At 36.3% G+C, this 19,187-nt stretch overlaps 1 pseudogene; it reads left to right on the top strand.

Annotated features, from left to right (window-relative positions):
- The first annotated feature begins 4,222 nt into the window (after window positions 1–4,222).
- On the top strand, window positions 4,223–12,066 carry LOC122137590 (annotated as a pseudogene).
- Window positions 12,067–19,187: the final 7,121 nt, after the last annotated feature.

Below are 19,187 nucleotides of genomic sequence, written 5' to 3'. Positions count from 1 at the left end.
CTTCTTCATTAAAAAAAACCGTTTCTGCTACGTACCAAATTTTTGTGGAAACTGGTTATACGATTTTTCAGAATCTTACTGACCCATAGAAACATTCAAACAATAACAGCATTTATTTTAAAGGAGAAATATTCTGTAACATTATCATGTTTTACTCATTTTTGATCGGTTTCATGCAGTTTCAATGCAGTTAAATTTCTTTAAACGTAGTGAGTGGGTATGTGTTATGTTGTGTGTGTGTGTTTGTGTGTGTGTGTAACGGGGCTGACGGAGAGAGAGACGTGCAGATCCATGGGCAAGCCTTATTTATTCAACAGAGACATGGTCATAAGAGGTCATGGGTCAAACAGTGACAAACAGGTACATACAGGCAGAGCCAGAGCAGTCCTAGGGCAAATCGTGGTCAACAGTCGTTGAACCAATATCCAGAGGGCTCAGACGTGATGGTAAATCCAATAACAATAGCAATAGTCCAGGCGAGTGCAAACATAGTCCGAAACAGAAAGACAAAGGGTTAAGCAAGAATAAACAGGCAATAATCAGAAAACACAGAATGGCTCGGTAAAGCAGCGAAGACTAGAAGAGTTAAACGTGCAGAACACTGCTCGTGGACCTTGAGCATGCTCTGAGTGTGTGTTATATAAGTGGGTTGTAATCGCTTACAGGTGAGCATGTGATTGGTTACCAGCTGTGGTGCAAATCAGTGCAATGGATGTGGGAAATGTAGTCCAGGGTATAGTGGAACAGTCTGATTTAGTGTGAGAGTCCATTGTAGTGACGTGTGACCTCTGGTGGTGTTGAACTATTAATTTAGTAGACTGGAATTCAGTATAGTGTGGTGTGTGCGTGTGTATATGTATATATATATATAGATGATAGATCTATACATACAGACATACTCATTAAATGGATAATTTAAAGGTTACTCATTTAAGCAGCATTTAAAGCAACTTTAGGATTCAGACAGCTTCAGAGCTGGTAAAAAATAAAAATTTTTAAAACACTGAATCCACATATGCCTGAAATGAGTAAGACCATTGTTCACACTTGTATTTCACTACAGACAGGTTGGGATTGATACGGTAGGATGGCTATATCAGTGAAAACAAGGTGTAATAACATCGCACACTGTATCTGATATCATCTCAAACCATCCCGGTGTGTTTTCTCTGTCCTTTGTGTCTGGCTTTCAGCAGCTGTGAGCTGTATGGGGTGTAAGAAACCACAGCCGCACTGGTTGCACACCCTGCAGGTGCGACGGCTCAGAGTTCAGAGGGGCCGCAGTAACCGGCGCTCCTATGGAGGAAAAAGCTTCCAGCAAGAGTTCCATGTGGTGATGAACACACAGAGACAACTCAGACACACAACAATACGTTCATGCATAGATACACAGGATAAAAACTAAACAATGCTCAGTCTGAGGAAAGTTACTTTTAACAGTAAACTATTTACAAATACATGACTTATTATAAGCTGTACAGTTGTCATATTGTTTTTTTACATAAAGTAATGTTAACCCTATAAAGCTTTATTTGATAGTTTTCATAATATTTTTTAGCAAATAAAAGGCCTTTTATGTATAATTTTTTAAAATGTCCATCTTCAGGTCGGGTATTACGTTTTTTCTAAGATGAACATTTTACTAGACTAAGCAACTTACTTGAGTCTCCATATTTAATTTTTTTGAAAAATCATGTTAAAATGTATGAATTAAATATGTAAGTAAATACAACACATTTTGAGGGATGTTTACTCGTATATTTCTCAATCATCACTGTACTGCATTGCATTATATATATACGCTTGTCTGAATTTACAGTTAATATTATCCTATAAAATAGATATTTCTGGATTTCTGACTATTTTGTGTATTTTTATTATTTTTCAGGCTTTACAGGGTTAAATACGTTTTGTGCTAATATTTTCTCAGCTGTCTCAGTTTGTAAGTGAAGCACCATGTTTGTCTTGCAGATTTTTTTTTACTTTGGATTGGCTAATTTTTCTTTGGCAATTTTACTCTAGTATTTACTCAAGATCATAGAGTTTTTTTAAGCTTATTGTTGGTTTCATTGCTCTTCAGTTAAAAATGTATTGCAGAGTTACACCAAAGAGGTCTATAATAGCTACCTGTCATTTGTTTCAATTGGCAGTGCTGCTTGGCTGGCGAAATAACAGCGTGTGCATTTCATTCACAGAAACTGGCCTGCAGTTTGGGAATGCCACATCTTATCTAAATCTTGAAAACTTGGATAAGAGGGCACATATGCCACAGTGTACAAAGGAATTAGCAGGTTAGTAGTCATATGCCAATACTCATAGAAACACTCAAAACAGTGTTATACATAGAACTCATTTAGATGTTGCCAATAGAGAGACATTTATTCCAACTGAGGCAAGATGAATGTTTTATGGCAGTAGTCAGTTAGCAAGCAACATTATCAGATACAACACACCTGTGACTTTGTTCTTCTGTATAATAGACAGCAAATGATTCTTTTCATTGCCTCCCTGTAGGCATTCATTGAGTTCTTCTATGGGCAGCTTGTTTTACATGGATTCAGTTTATAAGGTCATACTGCAACATATGGATACCCGCCTGAGGCTTACACTGAGAAGCGTTTGATGTTGTTGTACAACAACCAATGTTTTGTGATAAGAAACAGTCCCATACATCTCTCTGCAGCTGTCTAGGATAGAAAGCTTTACATTAAGTAATAGTTTTGCTTATTTATGTGGTTAAAGGAACAATGTTACCCCACTTAAAACTTAAATGATTTGGAATTATCCACAGCGAGTGGATTTAGTTTCCATGAATGCCATCATAAAGTTAACACCTACTAAAACACCACCAGATGATTCAAATGATAGAACGAAATGATAGGATTTCCAAGGACACCCATAAAATTGCAGATTTCTTTTTTGTGTTGCATTATTTCCTATTGAAACAGGAAGTAGGTTGGGACACATCAAAGGGCTTGCCCCTAGTTTTAAATAGCCAATAGGCTTTAATTTACAGACATGACCCTGATTATGATTTACTATGTGCTATTGCTAGTGCTAGGCAGGTGTTATTTGATCAGGGGACATGCTCTTCACATTTAAAAAAAAAATAGAAGAGAAAGGCTTTACATTTAAAAGTGTATATTCTACATGTGAAAATTTTTCAGGAAATAAACTAGTATATAAATAACCTTACAGTCAATAGTCAAAACTTCCAAATTTGATTGCTTAATCTCTTTAAAAGGGAGAGCTTGTGATTGTTTTTTTATTCTCCAGAAAAGCAGAGGTCAGGTAAAAACTGTTTTCAGATGCATGTTTGGTTTTTCTGTGTGTGTAACAGGATAAACGGTCATCTGTGGCTTTAAAGGGTGATTCACATGAAAACTGAGGAAGGAATTCCATTCACAAGCTATTAGAGGAAGGTATGCAACAGCACAACACCACACCACACACACACACACACACACACACACACACACACAGCCACAGCCAAGAATCAAAGAGGCTTACACACACACAAATGGATGTTGGGGTTTTCCAATCACATATCAGATGTATATGCATTAAATATGAATAGTGGAGTTGTGCATTAACAAATTGTTTGTACTTAACGTTTCATATTTTTTTTATTTTATATTTTTATATTCTATGTTCTGACAAAATACCGTTCAAAAGTTTGGGGTCAGAATTGTTTTATATGAAAGAAATTAAATACTTTTATTCAGCACGGACACTTTAAATTTACAAAAAATAACAGCAAAGACATTTTTTAATACAAACGATTTCTATTTCAAATAAATTCTGTTATTTTGAACCTTGAAAAACCAGTCTTAGATAATATTACGTAATGTGTCTTGCTCACCCAAAATCAGCAATAAAATGATTTCTGAAGAGTCCATGTGACACTGAAAACTAGAGTAATGGCTGCTGAAAAAACAAATAGCATTTTTTAAAATATACTAGATATAATATATATATATAGATTATAAGATCTATATATTATATATTATATATATATATCTAAGATAGATATATATCTATAGAATATATAACACAGTAGATATTTTTAAACAGAAAGATTAGAAATAAGTAATAATATTTCACTAATATTAACTGTTTTTTTGGAAAAATACATTATACATAATTATAATTTTATTTGTTGATTATTCCCCCGCCTCCTTTCTTAAAGGGGCCTTAAACATGCCAACATCGTCTTTGCTTCATGAACATCATCCACACGCTGGATGGCGAGGGAGTCCTCTCACCTTTGTCTTTGAGTAGGGCGGGAGTCCTGATGCTTGGCAATCACCTTCCAAGTTTTATTTAGTCTACCATCTGTCAGTCAAATTTAAAATCTCTTTCCCCTCTCAGTCAAACAGGATTGGCTCATAACATGATTCCGCATCCTGGTGGAACTTCACTCATACAACATTAGGGTAAACAAACACACGGACTGCATAATACAAAATAGACAAGGTCAGAAATATTGAGCCGGCACTTTTCTCATGCGCAGTCGGTGGCCCTTCAGCTTCGTTATGTTTCAGCTGGCTGGCGAGGATTGTCCCTTAACATTCACAGAAGAATAATTCTGCATCGGAGACCTCAAACCCTCAGAATGTTGATCAGTCAGTTATTTGGGGGAAGCTCCAAATTAGACGATTTTTGGTTTAGTTTTTCACTTTATGCAAATTACTAACAGATGCTTAACAATACGCTCTATCCTGCCCATTGCTAACATTGGTGTGCCTTATTATTTCTTAAGGTCCTGGCCCGATCTGAGTCCCACTACCATCGCAAACATACTCAGCCCGAGGTCGGTGACTTTATGGTGTACCGCCATCCAGAGATGTTTCTCATGGGCGCCAAGGATTACTCCACACGCCTGGACATCTGGTGAGTCCGTGTACACACCACCCAACACATACACGCAAGCATATTCCTGCTTCTTAGAAAGATTCATAATAGTGAGAAGCAAACAGACGCAATTCTGAGGGGGGGCGGTTCCAAAATGTCAGCAATTTGTAATTCCCCCACTCAAACTTAATGCTTTTTGCCAGTCCTTGTCGGTTTTAAGCATTCATATGATTGAAAAACTTTCACGCGCAAGGCTGATGATGAGAAAAAGGAGAAGTCAATTTGCATATTGTATATTATATCTGAAAATAGTTTGTAAATCTGTTAAAAATTGTTCGAGTGTGTGTGCATGTTCCGTGCATTTGATCTTGCAGAGAACAGCCACGTAATATACCTACTGCTTGTCCTTGTAATTATGTTAATTAAAGAACAAAAGAAAACAATAATAAGTGCTGTCAAATCGATTAATCATGATGACATACATCCAAAATAAATAACAGTGGTCAAGGTCCAGGAACGGAAGGGGGGAAGGGGGGGGGGGGGGGGGGGGGGTGGGGGGAGGGGGGAAAAGCATCGTCGAATAGTCATCGCCATCAAGTGGAGTCAAACCAGTAACGTTATGAAGTGACGAGAATACTTTTTGTACACAAGAAAACAAAAATTAATGGACTTTGATTCATCCATTCCGCTCCTCTGTGTCTCTCCAAATCAGAGTAAGTGCCAGTTTGACAAATATGAGCAGTGACACTGCTCAGTGACTGGTTGTTCGGCATCGAACCCGAACCATTGCAGTGTTGTGAAAACCGTTACACACCCAGGATTATATGGTCATATATAATATATAGAAATACACTTACAGACCATGTATGTATTTAAGAAGTATATGTAATATATATGTTTATATAGTAATATTAATCATATTATATATTAGTATATATATAAATTTATACATTCAAATATTTTTTAAATTTTTGTTTATTATTATATTTCTAGTGCTAGTAATTTGTTCATATGTTCTTATTTTTTATTACTTTGACTGTTTATTATGTATCTGATTAGCTAACATTATTTATTATAAAACTAGGTTTTACATGGGTCAAACAAAATTGAAAATAATAATAGACAATAGCAGTTTTTTCAAAATTTTGAACCAAATTTGGAAAATCTGAATAAGTGTTTCATCCTGTTATTATAGTTTGTATATTGTAATTTATTGACACCATAATACACATTTACATATTTTTTTTGTTTTTTTTTGGTCTACAGAACTTTTTGATTTATATATTTGACAATTTAAGGAAACAAAAATTGAGTTCTTTGTGTTGTAATTTTGATCATCTATGCATATTAAAATGGGATGTTGCAACTGAAACTGAAAAAATCAATTTTTACCCAACACTCAGTTTTGGTCCTCCCCACCTGTCAGCTACAGCCCTGGTCTGACAGATATGTATATATGTGATGTTTAGGGGAGCTGGCTGCATTTTTATCGAAGATGCTACAGGGGTCACCAGCGTTTCCTGGATTAGCTGATGTTCTTTGAGCAGCTGCTGAAGATTTGGGCTGGTGAGTCTGTTTTGTGAGAATGTACTAGAATTGTGTTGGATTTCTCTTCTATCCTTCTCTTCTCGTTATATATATCTCTCATCTTCTTTACTTCTGAGGTCTCTCGGGGGTCCACCGACCGGGAGAGCTGGCCAGGTGTCAGTGATCTGCCAAACTATAAACCAGGTGTGTGCAAAATCCTTCTTACATCTGTATCTGTACTGTATCTCAGAAAAAAAAAATCACAGATGTTGGTTGCTATGAGAGGTGATTTCCTGCCCTCAGCGCACAGATTTGTCTCAGTCATTAAATGCATGCGTCTATGTTAGTTACATAAAAATGTAATAATAAAATGTAATAAATGACAAATGTTATGTTATATAAAATTAAAGTAATTTTTAGGGGTTTAGATCAAGAAGAAAGATAGTTTAAAGATTTAAAGGGTTTAGGTTCCCCTGAAAATGGATTTCTGTCATTCATTTACTCTCATTGTTGTTCCAAACCTGTGTGACTTACTTTCCTTCTTTGGGACACCAAAATATGTTTTGAATAGGAATATGCTGTTATTCATTGATAATCTTTCCCTAAATCAAAGCTCTCTCAATTGTCATTCACACATGCATGTATTTAGACTTGCCAAATTCAAGATGCATCATGCAATTCATCAAAGCCATTCATTCGTGCATGCCTCATCATCTCATTATGGTCTCTAAAGATTTTAAATAGAGCCGCAAATCATACAGGCCAGTTTTAGATTTGTTCATTTTCGGGCAGGGGTTCTCAAAAAACATTTGGGACTCCAAAACTTCTAAATGACAACAACAACATTCAACGGCCACATCCCATGACTTTTCCAGTTGTATCACAATTTAACTGGATAAATTTATTTTTAAAAATGTTTTTAAATCAATTTCTAGCTGATATAACAAGTTAGATCTTGAAACTAGAGAGAAAATGTCAATTAATTATAAAAATGTCAATGGAGTTATAACATTTATTCAATTTTTATTTGAAGGTCTATAAATTCCCATTTTTAAAATAAGGCTACCCTCATGTATTCAGGTCTTCCAAGGGATCCTGGGGGAACCATGTGGTTTAAACGAGGGAAAAAAGTAATTGGATAATTAAGGTAATAGAATATCGGATTTTTTTCCCATCCGGTTTTAACATATTTTAATGCTTGTTTTATCTTATTTTAAATTATTTTAAATTAGTCATCTGGGCCTCCTTGAATATTTGATTTGAATCGGCCCCGTTTGGAGGACCATAATTTATTTGAGGAAATAAAATTTTATTTATATGCTGGTAACATATTGGTATATTATTATTATGTTTTATTATAGCTATTGGATATATAAATGACAATTTACTGTGTGCATGCCAATTTCCTCCTTTTTATTTAGACTACATTTGCCACTAACGCTCACCATTAAAGTTTAATCTTGTAAAATTCATTTTTATAATTTTGTTTGAACCCAATTTAAAATGAGGGGTGTTTAGTTTTTATTGGTATTAGTATGAATTAATTAATTAATTAAATATATTTAATTATAAATATATTTGGACAGAATGGTATAGAGTCTTTAATATCGGCCATTTATATGTTATATAAGTTATAACATATACAAATGCAATAATATGCTATTCAACTATATATATTATTGTTTTATCACCACAGGTTTAAAAAGGCGTACATTAATAAAGGGAATGTGCCGGCCCAGACTTTACAGTGTCCGGTGAATCCAATTATTTTTAGCATGTTACATAAACTGTTCTGTATGCTGTGTGATGTTGCAACACGGTATTTGTTATCATATAATTTAATTTATGATTAAACAATATACGGGCAACTTGTTATTTGTCAAGTTATTTAACCTATTAGGATCTAATAAATCATAAGTATACCCCACATTCCCATGAAAATTGCTTACGTTTGTGTTGTAAGAGATAAGCTGTATTTAGGCGTCATAAATCTCATGTTTCTTCCGTGGTGAAATTTTTAAAGGTATAAGTAAATACTGACAGAATGGTAATTTTGTTATGTGAAACTGTTCCTGCACATGCTGATTTTTTTTTACAGGTCTTGGCAGATTTATCTTGTTATTTTAAACACCAGGTAAAATACGCCTGTACCCAATAGGTTAACTTTAGAATATAGGACACGACAACCATACCAGAAACCGTAATCTGTATGCACTGCGTGGTGTGATTGGAAAGTGGGTGGGTGTAACTTCTTGCCAAGGGCCTGTCGGTTTTATATAACATGCAGTCATACAAACAGGAAAAATGGCTAGAAAGCAAAATACACAGCGTTGTGCTGAAGCTGGGTTTCCAGTTATTATAAATCATGTTGTGTGTATAGGTTGTTCTGTTAGCGGTTGTGTGTTGGCCATGAGTTGATATTGACCACCTGTGAGTCAGGGACAAAAACACCAACACCTTCACACACTCATGCAGGAAGGGTTTTGATGGTATTTCCATCGCAGGCCTGGGGAAATAAAAGTGTAGACTCATTACACAGGTGCACAACATGAGCAATTGTGAGGTGGCTTTGGGGAAATATGACTCATTTAGAGTGTGTGGGTACTGATGGGATGGCTGGTTGTTGTGGTAGGCTAAACAAAAAAACTTTTTTGCTGGCAGGCCTTTCCCTGTTGGTTTGGTTTACTCCATGGAATCTGGGTGTACCCAAGCCCCGGGGCTGTCGTCTCTGTGTGTGTGTGTACGGGGTGTTGGAGGATAGAAACAATAATGAACCCACGGTGGTCTCATCCGGTATATCAAGGTGTGCTGAAGCGTAAGTGTTGCCTCAGGTGTCAGCCAAGGAATGACCGGGTGGGCCCATGAACACAGACCCCTGCCAGAAAGACACATCATTTTTTTTTTTAAAAGGCGTGCTTCCAAAACAATCGTTCTAGCTTTGTTACTATTTATAGGGTTGTTCTGTATAGTGGTTAGAATTTGTCTTTGGATGTAGTAAAAAAATTAGTAGTTACCCAAACTCAAACAAAAAGCAGTTATTATAGTCTCTATTTCAGATACACGTGTATATGCATCATTTGACAAACATTTTCATGATGACATATATACGACAATATTGTTTTTTTGTTTTTTACACTATTCTTGTTATTAAAAAAACGGAAGAAACAAATATGCAAATTATAACCAATAGGGACAAAGGACAATATAAGAAACACTTTATATCATATGTGACCCTAGATCACAAAACCAGTTTGTATAACAGTAAGCAGGGTGGGTATATTTGTAAGCAAATAGCCAACAATACAATAGTATGGGGCAAAATTATTGATTTTTCTTTTATCGCGAAAAAATCATTAGGATATTAGGTAAAAGATCATGTTCCATTTTCCAGTAGATATTTTGTACATTTTCTACCGTAAATATATCAAAAATGTTTATTTGGGTTAGTAATATGCATTGCTAAGAAAACTCCGTTTGGACAACTTTAAAGATGATTTTCTCAATATTTGATTGAGGGTTTTTTTTTTTCGCCCTCAGATTTTCAGATCTTTTTTTGAATAGTATGCTATCTGTCAAGGTATGTGTCCTATCATAACAAGCCATAAGATTCAATGGAAAAAGGCATATTTATTCTGCTGTTCAGTATGAAAAATGGTTAGGGTATAAATCTCAATTGTTCAAAAAAATTGACTTTATGAATGGTTTGTGGTTCAGGATAAGGGGTCACATATATCATCACCACAATAGATATAGGATATTATTACTATACTAGTAGGCTATTTTATTAGCATTTTTAGAATTTATTTGGTTATATTTTTAATTTTTTTTCATTTTAATGTTGTCATTGTATTAGTTTAGATATATCATGTTATATAGATATATAATATAGGGCTGTCAAATGATAATCACGATATATCACATCCAAAAATAAAAGTTTTGTGTTATACCTAATATATGTGTGTATACTGTGTTATATTTATTATGTATAGATAAATAAACACACCATGCATGTCATATATTTAAGAAGATAGGTTATGTTTATATATTAATATATATTATCTATAATATAAAATATAAGAATATAAAATATATAAATGTATATAAGTAAATATTTTCTAAATATAATCATTTAGTGTGTGTGTATTTATATATACATAATAAATATAACCTGTACACATACATATTATGTAAACAAAACTTTTATGTTGGATGTGATTAATCGTGATTAATCATTTGACCGCCCTAATATAGATATATATATATATATATATCTATATTATATATAATATATAGTTATATTTATATATAGATATAAAGTAGTGCAGCTGTTTTAATTTTTTTATTTTAGTTTTAGTAACGTTGTCAGTTTACTTTATACATATGTATACACGCACGTGTGTGTGTGCGTGTGTAGCTTAAAAAAAAATATATGTTTTAGTCATTTTTAGTACTTCAATTATTTTATTTCATTTAGTTGCCAAGGAAACATTTTATTATTTTTAATAAAATATTATTTTTATTTCAGTTAACAAAATTTGACTATTTTTTTACATTTTAATTAATAATAACAACACTGTACAAAAGAAGCCATTCATCAGAATGTTCATGCTGCTGTTTTCCATGTATCAAAAGCATACATTGACCATGGGCTGTCATCTCCAAAAAATTACCAAAAAAAAAACCACTGAAAAAGTAACTTTTACAGCCCTTTTAAAATGTAAGAGAGCAGCGGGTGAACATTTCTGCCAAATATCTCTTTTTGTGTTCCATAAAGATAAAAGTTTGGAACAACACACAAGTGATAGTAAATGATAAAGGACTTTCATTGATTGTCCTCGTGGCTCATTGTGTGAAGAACCTGATCAGTGCTGGATGCTCTGGTGGTCTGTTAACTAAAAGAGGTCTCTTTGTGTTCCTGTAGAGTGGTTTCCTGCCCTGCAAAGCCCCAGCAATTTCGAGATGTCTGGAAAAGGTAAGACCAGTTCATGCGTGCATGCTCGTGTGCATATGTGTGTTTTGTTTTGGCTCTGAGAGTTGGGAACAGAAGGGTTTTTGTATAGCGGTCTTCAATCTCCCTTCCTCCACCCCCCCCTCGTCAATGGATGTCTGACCCATAGCTCTCCGTATTGGTGTGTGTGTGTGGTTTGTGTGTGTACATTGGCTTAGACTCGCTCGTTACCCTACCAAGACGGAGGATCTGGCCCCAGCAGATGCCTGAGTGATGAATCCAAAGGACAGGATTTCAGCCGAAGAATGCATTGCTACACCCATATTTCAACACTCTTCCACCTCCGTTTAATGCATATCTAAGGGACAGTAAGTGCTGGAGAATTTCACTATATTATGAGGCGGAATGACAAGCAATTCCAGCTTCAAAGGTTAATCCGGTCCCGTTACAGACCATGATCAAAGTTTTAAATCCTCGTAGTTACTTGTCAAAACTGGCAACCTTTTTCAACGCCCCGACTCCAAGATGAAAAGAGATTATGCAATCTTAGAAATGCTCTTTTTTCCTCCTGGTCCTCATTTCTCAATTCTCTAACCTTCTCTCTTTTCTCCGTCAGCTGTGTCCATCTTTAAGGGCCGCCGGGTGTGAGGTTAGAGAGAGACGGAAGCGAGGATATCTTCAGCCCCAGCAGACGAATTGAAAGTCGCTCTCTTGCTCCGCTGGCCAAGTGCTGGTGAAAGAGTCTCGCCTTTTGTTAAATAGTGGTGTTTTGGGGCCTTTTGTAAAAACCCAAAAACACAAACCAGCCATGAGTAATACGTGACACTGTTTGCAGCATGGCGAGTCAGTTTGTGTATGTTTGTTTATTCAGATCTCTAATCAGCTTAATCAAATATATATTTCTAAAAGAATATCAGATTCTATTTCATAGATGATTCGCTGTTTTTACAGTCTTTGTACTAGTAATTCCTAGAAACCTGTTTTATGGTTAATCAAAACCTGATTTCAACCACTGTATTTCATACATTCATCATATTGTTTTCGATCCTATCCCACCTTATTTTTTAGTCTTTTTATAAGGATGTGCGTGCATATCCATTTATAACTTAAGGCTTTGAGGCTTCCAGGTGTCATTTTAGCTGTACCAAAAATAGTCCTTATAAGCGCTGATGTTGTTGTGCAAACTGGTAAATTGTTATATTATATTTAATTTATTATCATAATCATAAAACACCAGTTTGTTTGCACACATAGTTTTAGACCAGTTTTACTGCGTTCTCTTTATTCTTCGCAGGCGGAGCAGCTAATCTGAAGTCTTTCATATTCAACAGAACATAGCTTCTGCGTTGCACAATAATTTGGATAGCATCATTTTTTTGAGAGCAGGCTCAAATATGTTGGCTTTTTTCTTCTGCCTCTCTGCAAACTGATGTCCAGAGAATGTTTACTGCAAACTTTGATTGTACCTAGGTTTAAATTAAATTGCACTTATTGATTTTGATATGTAATTTTAGTTTTTTTTAATTTTGCACAGGGAAAGGAGATGACGAGTGTGCAGAGAGGGGGAGGGGGGGGGGGGATGATGATTTTGGAAGATGATCATGGAACTCTGTGAAAGGAATATAACCTAATAATCGTTCAAAGCTCTATGGTTGTAGTGTGCAGGGCTTAAAAAAACAACAGAATTGTATGCATTCATAAAACACACCTGGAGAGAGTGCTCAAAGAAATATATTACTCTGTTTTTGTACAGGCACATACTCATATTCTCCGTCCCTGTACGCTGTATGGCCAACTGTGTACGAAACATGTTCAGAAATGTGTTTTACTGTGTTGGTATCAATTTACTAATTAATAGTTTCTGTATCCTTTACATTTTTTACAGATTAGCCATGTCGGTATATGAAGGTTGAGATTCCCAAACATGTGTGCTGATTCTAACATCAATGTTATAAAGAGAGAATTGTACAGCCAAATTGAGTCACCAAACATTAAAAAAAAGTCTAATACATTTCAAATAAATAGAAGAAAACAATTCACCTGGCCAGTTCACTCAATGCGACATCGTAATGTAAAGGGATCTATGCCTGAGTACTTTGTTCCACCACACCTTCACCATAATGCAAATTTACTGTGAAACTGGGTATGTGTGCATGTAAACTGTGACTACAATCCCACTGTGGCTTGAATTCTGAATAAATATTGTAAACATGAAACCAGTACATAAATAAAAGATTTAAAAAAAAAATCGAATTTTACAGTATTACTGTTTCATATCGGCCTTTACTAAGACTTTTTTCATACTTTTGTTTATTCACAGTTTTTGTTCCTCTTCAGGTTATGGATAAAATAAAATCCTCTTGAATCATTCAATAGAGATTCAATGGAGGGGCAAAACTACATTTCTCTACAAAAAAAAAAAAATTCATTTATATATGTTTTACCTGTCTTAATGTGTCCTGATTTCTTAATTGGTATGTTTGCTACGATGAATCTACCATTACAGTGGACATTTTCCGTCTCACAATCAACCTCAAGTCTTCAGCCAAACAATTTTGCATGATTTTTATTGTGGCCAACCGGTGTGCGCGCCCATGTTATGACAACAAGAAAAGATACCCAAGCCTGAACAGACCACCAGTTTTTGGTTTTTATGGTCTGTGACATCCTGAAATCGCTTCAATTACAACAAATAATGAATGTTCCGGTTCATCCCAACCACTGTTCTAACCATCCAGGGTACAACACAGTACCCCCAGATGGAGGAAATACAAAGAAAGGGATTGGAAAACAATTTGACGATGTGCTGTTAAAAAAAAAAAAATGACCTGTATAACAACTATAATAAACAAACGAGGGGCTATTTTTTTCATTCGGGCCCTTATTCACTGTGAGGTTGGTGGTAAACTGTCTATGATTTATGCTCTGGAAGCTGGTGTGGATGCGGTTGGACTCCTGTCCCCGTTATAGAAACACAACTGTGCGAGGGGCACGCACAATGTACTTGGAGCCACAGCGCTCATCAGAGAATCAAAAATCTATCATTTAAACCTGAAATAGGCTTTACACCACAGGCCACACCAACATAGCTCACAGAAGATCAAAAACACTGCCAGTCTGTTTCGTCTATCATTTGTCCCTCTGGACTCCGAATTAAAAGTCAGCGCGCTCCTTTGCAGTTCCTGTAACCAGCCATGAGAGGGCGCGATCTTTCGCACAAATTCAATCAACAAGAGCACGACTATCTACATTCAAGACCGGGGCTAGTAGTTCACAAGAGTTTTAGTAGCTCTATAAGGTTTTGATTTTAAAAGTCCAGTTAGGCTACATACTGTTTATGTGTGTTCCAAGCATCTCACAGAAATAAGATTAATCTCTAAAAATGACAACAATATAATGAACAGGACTACTCCAGAAGGTAAACAAATGACCACTATATCCCCACACTTGATAAATTTCAATCAAATGACCACTATATTGCTATAGTTTTTGGTCTGCTAATTGTTTATTTAGTACAATGTTAACCGGTTTTTTGCAATGGTTATATTTTTGCTGAAAAGCATACGAACTGTATGTTGGTAATTGACATGTTTGTTTAACTGTGAAAATGTGTGAAGGGACCATGTTTCTTTTTCCGTTGGCATGTTTCTCGACAAAGAGCGGGCTCCACTTTTGTTTTTAGAACAGTAAACACAGATTAGAATATCCAAGCTTCTTTTATTTTTTTTGTTTTTTGCGACATGCTAAATAAACCCATCATGCGACATATTCCCTCTATAAATAAAAAGGGGAAGAACTACGCCTCAGACCTTCCTTCGTGGCAGACCTTTTAAAGCGTCCGACACCTACTCACTAAAGCTGATTGCAGCAAGTCTCGTGAACATGTGTGTGTTGGTTTTCCGTCACGGGACCTGTCTGTGTGGGTCAGTGGGTGGAGAAGAGAGTCTGTACTGGATTGATTTCAAGGTCCCTGAAATGACTAACAGCTGAATAGCTCATATGGTCTCTCGTCAGTATGTATTGTTCTCACGGCAAATTAGCTCACTCTGGATTGTGGTCTCTGTTAAAAACGTAGTTGCAGCGCCAAGCAAAGGTTTTATGGGGGTAGTCGATAAAGAAATTCACGTTAATTATGTCACAAGCACAAGGTCACTAAGACTGGTGCGCGGGTAGACGTAAGTAGCAAACTATTAAGTGCTTACTGATGTCGGTAAGAGCTCTGACCGATTATAAAAAGGGACAAGGCCTGTATAAACACACGTACAAGCATAAAAACCTCACACAAACCAGTATCACTCCATTAAAGTGGTTGCACAATACAGCGGGTTTTTTTTGGAGATCTATTACTTCCCGCACTGCTGAATTTAAAGCAATCTGCGACGGTGCACACATACGCTTTTGATTTTTACACGTGAGTGTAATTTAAGAGTGTGGCAATTTGAGGAGAGTCACTTTCCAGTGGGATTCCCTACAGAAACATAGGGGGTCAGGAGTCCCTGACGAAACTGAGCACAACGAACAAACTTGAAGTCTGCCGTCTGTCTGCCAACATTCAGTGCATCTTCATCCGATATCTGATGATTTGAGAATTGCATGAGGACATTCCGTTTTAACCATTCATCTGTCATCAACCTCTTCATCCCCCCCCACTGTAGGATAATTTTAGCGCTGAATCACTACAGATCTTTCTCCAGTCTAACACCCTGAGATCATCCTCTTAACGCTTCTTCACAACAGTACTTTCCACTTTAAATATGATTTGTTAGAAGTGAAAAAAAACAAACTTGAGTCATACTTTCTCATAGATGTGCACACGTCCCACTCCTTACTTAAAAATACCTATAACCTCAGTGTGTTAGTTATAATTATTCCAAAGGCCTAATGTATAGCCCCCGCATATCCACTCTGAAGCAAATGATCTCTACGAATCAACCACGCAATACACTTTTAGCACAGCCCTAGCAACCACTTAGAGAAACCCATAGCAGCAGACTTGTAGTCTATCTTTCTGTCATGTCTGTCTGTTCTAGTCATGCAAACCAATTAAAGAAGAAGTAGGACTTTAGCAACAACATAGTAGCAAAGCCTCAGCAACCAACAATAAATAGCATGCAAGCAAGTGTTTAATAGAACGTCTCGCTCTATGTTTTGAAAACACAAAGAACACCACCATACTCGACAACATACCAAATACCCAAAACACTAGGAACATCCTTTGCACACTATATATAAACAGAGCCTGATATGTCAACTATGGGATATTTTTTCTTTTAAACTATTTCTATGTCTCGTCTCTTGTATATCTTTCCCTGTCTGCCCAACCACTTTTTTAAAACACATTAGGCAACCAACTGACAATACACTAGTAACCAATCAGAGCATCGCTAAAGGACCACAGATCAACTTTTGAAAAACAGGTGGTCGACAACATGCGCTACCTAGAAAGCTCCATCTTGTCCAGTGTCGTGGTTCTGTTTTTGGCTTCCAGAAGTATAAGTTATGACAGATAAATGTGTCTTTTTTAATTCTTTTTCACTAAAAGTTGCAGTTGAGCCTATAACACTCCTCACACAATGCAACTTGTTCAACAGCGGGTTTGCCATCTAAAGTTGCGAATTTTAACCTTAATCGCAAAATTGGATATATCACACAAAACATTTGCGAAAACAAAGCCAACCTGTCTCTACTCCAGGCAGTCAAAGAGAAATAAAATCATCACTTCCTTGATAAACTGGCACTGCATACATCGTCCTGATGGATGCAACCTAGGAGAAGCTACTGAATATTAAGACTATTTCATATCATAATGAATTATTCTTTGCATTACCGTCAGTAACTGTAGCAGACGAAAACACAATGGATAAGGGTAATTGCTTTCGGTAGGTGGATGCTTGCTGTTTGGGAAATGCAGTCCGTTGAACAGTTCTGGAAGGCAAAAACAGAAATACTTTGATGACAGACTTTGCTCGGGCCATTTCCGAATGACCATATAACAACATTTCAGATGTTGTGGAACAAGATCGGTCCAGCTGGTTAGTCAGGATTTGCCCATACCATAAGCGCAAAGTTCATTAGTTTTTTTATGCGCTTTGGAGGAATTTTATCGCAAAAATGCATTTTCATCTCCAGTAATTCGCATTAAACCCTTTTTCCCAGCAACAACAAGTCTAAAAACACCTCAAGCAAGCGGTAAAAACCTTTGTGTGCGAATTATTTTATATCCTATTTTATTCGGCATTTAGTTTTTCCATCACTCGAATTTAGTGTTTCCATCACTAGATTCAAAGTGGCAGACTTTCCAAAATGGGCAATTAAAGCGAGGGATGATGGGAAGCCCAGACGATGTGGGCCGTTATCTGTTTGTTTTTGCCAGTCCTTCGCTATTGTTTGTGTGTTGTTATTCTTTCAACCTTCTTGTAGTTTGTGGTTTTTCTACTGAACTACTGGTGAAACAATGGTCCCAGCCAGTGTGCGCCCACCTTGTAGGAACAACGGATTCAGGTGAAAAGCAAATTCAGTTGTGGAGTAGGTGCGAGCCTGCGCACCAAATACGCACATTTACAAAAAAGTGGTGGAAATTTTTCCATCACACACACAGTATGCACACAGCACCCTTAATGTAACGCGTTTTTAAAACGGAATGAACTGTCTGGACTTTTTTTAGCTACCTGTAACAAGAAAACATTTTTTGGAACAACACAAAAAACCCCCACCAGTTGCAATAGTAATAACCCTTCAGGAACTGTAAACAGAGCGTATAAAGCAAACAATCTATACCTATTACCTCATCTATACCTTGTCCGGAACCAACGGACCCCACAAACACCAACAACCCCCAACCAACCAACCAAAAGAACAATTAATAACTAACTTAGCAAACGGCACCCTCGTAAGCGGCCTACCAACCACTCAAACCACCTAATAACATTCTGCAGCAAAAACCCTTCAGAACCATTCATTGCCACAACTATAGCACCTAGTTGAGAACAGTTTGCTGTTTCCAAGACATATTGAGGTTGATACTAATAATAAAAAAACAAAAATCGCTTCCAGCATGATTTTGTTCTGGGAGCATGTTACCAAACGTTTCCACTAAAAGATATTTGTGTGTCCCATAGTTTTTCCAATGTGGGCCCATTTTTTTTTGACATGGGAAGAAGTACAAGTGTGTTCTTTTTTTCTTCTTCAGGGACCAGTGTTCTTAACTTTTTGAATAATGTTTTATGATTTTGGTGTGTGGTTTCAACATCCTCCAGTGCCTACAAACTTTTACCAATGGTTTTGGCTACCACTTGCCAATGAAAGTAAACAAAAATTTTCTAAAACCACAACCACAACATTACATTTTTCAGTAAAAAATGGAACACCCAGCGCACATCAAAGGTTATGCACTAAACTGACAGGCAAGTGTATAGGCTTTAAATTCAAGTTTCTTTGAAAGAAAAATCTGCTATCTACTTCTCGTTCTATTATCAGATTTGGTGTTACTGTTGGACTGTAACATGAAGAAAGGAAAAAACATTGGCATTTTTTTTATTATGACACTTGTATGAAATGACACAGGCATAAGAAATGATGCGATGTGTCGGATTTTGAATTAGCCTTTCACATGGAGGATACAATGAGAAAAGGCAGTGGCCTGTTGGTGTAAAGTTTCAAGGTTGCAGTAGCATTTTGTTTTGGCGCCAATATGTAGCTGAGGAAGGCGAATTGCTGAAGTTTGAGAAGAGGTGTTTGGTGTTTCTGCGTGTGTGTGTTCTTATGGCTCTCAAAGCTTTTTTGGGAATCTCTTGTTATTCATGGCTTCTCACTCACATGCAAGAGACAGCTTGTTATGCCCACCCTCATGAAGGCATCA

The sequence above is a fragment of the Cyprinus carpio genome, chromosome B6 (genome assembly GCF_018340385.1).
Source record: "Cyprinus carpio isolate SPL01 chromosome B6, ASM1834038v1, whole genome shotgun sequence".
Taxonomy (NCBI): domain Eukaryota; kingdom Metazoa; phylum Chordata; class Actinopteri; order Cypriniformes; family Cyprinidae; genus Cyprinus; species Cyprinus carpio.
This window is presented reverse-complemented; position numbering and strand designations above follow the sequence as displayed.